We start from the raw sequence: 3,064 nt of genomic DNA, 5'->3' as shown, positions 1-3,064 counted from the left end.
GGTTCAATTTCATCTTTACAAGTCAAGATCAATCATGTGGTATAGAGCCTAGTTCAATTCATGTCTAGGTATTCCTAATCTTGATCAATTACTACACACAACATTGATTTAGAAAGATCACTCATGAACCTTCAATTTCACCTCTAATGGCATCAACCCACAATTATCACATTCATCAATTTAGATTAGGGTTTACCATAGAAATCACATGAAATCATCATAATATCATTAAAAAAATGCTAATTCAATCATAATTGGATGTTATCCACTAGATTGGAATCACATCCAAACCCTACCCACAATGCAAGCGCAACCCTAGCTAGAATTGGGTTTTTGATTTCACAAGTGGGGAAACTATGGGGGAACCATGGGTGGAAGAACCCATGGATGATTAAGCTTCACATACCTTCAATCAAAGCCCTAAACAAAGCTTGAATCAATGGGGAAAATATCCCTAAGTTGCTGCCCTCTTCTCTTCTTCTTCTTCTATTCTAGAGAGATGATTTTTTTTTTGGAGAGAGTTTTGGTGTCTTTAGATGAATGAATTCTAATGATTAGTTTAGGGTTTATTTAAGCTTATATAGGTGGTTAAATAACCTATTAACCGACCTACATTAACCCCTAATTAATAACTAACTTAACCCCTAAACACTCAACTAAAAACTAAAAGCTGAAAACTGCTCATAACTCACGCCCACCCATCCACGGACCGTGGATGGGACTACTGTCCGTGGTTTGGTCTCGTGGTTGGGATCTGAGGCCTAAATGTTGCAGGCAACTCAGGCATTGACCTACGCCCATGACCTACGGGGAGTGGACTGATCTTCTGGCCGTAGATGGCCATCCGTAGGTCACCAAAATTCTATTTTGGGAACTGTTTTGGGGTCCTCCTCAAGGACCCCTTGGGTGGTCCTTGGGGGGGGGGTTGGTACCCAGACGTTTAACCCCTAAAATTCCTATTCTAAATACGGGAACCATTGGGGGGAGGAGGTCGTACCCAGACGTTTAACCCCTAAAACCCTATTCTAAGTACGAGAATCATTTCTTTTGATTTTAATCCTCATACGACACTCTAAAACTCTTACCAAAGGCTCTAGAACTCACTAGTTCAACTCACTAAATTCCGGGGTGTTACAAAGAAAGCCTATGATTCACTAGAATGGAGTTTCTTGGAAAGTATGCTTTGGGAACTTAAATTTCCAGCAGTGGTAGTCAGGTGGATAATGCAGTGTGTTACCACTGTTACATATTATATCAGGATCAATGGGAAAGCAACTAAACCTTTTAAGGCAAGGAAAGGGGTTAGACAGGGTGATTCTCAATCACCATTCATGTTTGTTCTAGCCATGGAATACCTCACAAGAGTATTGAAAACACTACATACCAATCCTAGCTTCCATTATCATCCTAAATGCAAAAAGCAAAAGATAATTCAACTATGCTTTGTTGATAATCCTTTACTATTCTGTAGGGGAGATGTTAAATTTGTCAAATGTCTGTATGATTATTTTCAAGTGTTTTCCCAGGATTGGTGGCAAATGTTGATAAGAGTAGTATATACTTTGGAGGGTGAAAATGAATGATCAAGAACAGATAGTGCAGGAGCTGAAATTTGCTAAAGGGGAACTACCTTTTAGATATCTTGGAGTACCCTTAAGCACCAAAAGAGTATCCATAATGCAGTGCAAACCACTCATTGACAAAATACTGGGGAAGATCACAAGTTGAACTACTAGATTTTTATCATATGCTGGTAGAGCACAATTAGTCAAAAGTGTTCTGTTTGTTGCACAAATTTTTTGGGCTCAGGTGTTTGCTTTGCCAAATAAGATTATACAAGCAATTGAATCTATATGCAAGAGGTTTTTGTGGTCAGGAAGTGTTGATGCATCAAAAAAAGCACTAATTGCTTGGGAGAAGCTATGCAGGCCCAAATCCAATGGAGGATTGTACGTCCTAGACATCTATACCCGGAACAAAGATGCCCTTGGGAAGTTACTATGGAACTTGTGTAAGAAAAAAGACAGACTTGGGTATTATGGGTGCATAATTACTATGGAAAACAGAACTCTGTGTGGGATGTGCAGGTCAAGCAGACATTTTGGATGGTCCAGAGGATTTTGAAGGTTCATAAATAATATCTCCAGGAAGCTGTCTATAGTGAACAAGATATGATTAACAAGGATAAATATTCTATAAAGGAGGTCTATCAGCAGATGAGAGGGGCAGTATAGAGAGAGTGGAATGGAGGAAGCTGGTATGGGAAAACCTTGGAGCTCCTAAATGGCTGTTTATACTGTATATTGCACTGAATAGAAGGCTACTAACTAAAGACAGGTTGGCGCAATGGGGTTTAACTTTGTCAGACAGATGATGAAGATATTGATCATTTATTCTTCAAATGCTCTTATGCTGAAAAGGTATGGAGTAAACTATTGGGGTGGCAAGGTATACAGAGACAAAGTATGAATTGGCAGGAAGAAGTTCGATAGGCAGTGAGGAAACATGAAAGGGAAAAAAAGTAAGATGCAGGTATACAAAATGATAATGGTAGGAGCATTATACTGGTTGTGGAGAGAAATAAGTGGTAGAATATTTCAAAAGAAGCAAAGGATACTGGAAAGTATTGTTCAACAAGTCATACAAGAGGTTCATGGAAGAGAATCCCGGCAACCTAGATTAGCTAGTACGCTGCAAGAACTCAATGTATATCCCTGAATTATAAGAGTATTAGGTAGATAGGGATGGTTTATGCTTGTGCTTCAGCAAGACTTGGGACTGCATGTCCAAGTTTGGCTAGTTTTTTTCTATTAAGCTCTTTGGTAAATAAAATAAATTTACTTACCGAAAAAAAAAAACTACTAAAATACAAAGAGAAAATGGCCAAACCCCCCCCCCCCCCAATCTATACCCGAATTCTCAACTACCCACTCATACTTAACGGGGGTCCTATTACCCCCTTGGACTATTTTAAAGTGGAATTATTTGCTTCCTAAATGTTGATGTGGCAAAGAAGGTGTAGTTCACTCTCTTTGGGAGAGTGAGAGATAAAAAAATAATTAAA

The sequence above is a fragment of the Solanum tuberosum genome, unplaced genomic scaffold (genome assembly GCF_000226075.1).
Source record: "Solanum tuberosum cultivar DM 1-3 516 R44 unplaced genomic scaffold, SolTub_3.0 scf00157, whole genome shotgun sequence".
Classification (NCBI taxonomy): domain Eukaryota; kingdom Viridiplantae; phylum Streptophyta; class Magnoliopsida; order Solanales; family Solanaceae; genus Solanum; species Solanum tuberosum.
The sequence above is the reverse complement of the archived record's forward strand: the minus strand, read 5'-3'. Positions refer to the sequence as shown.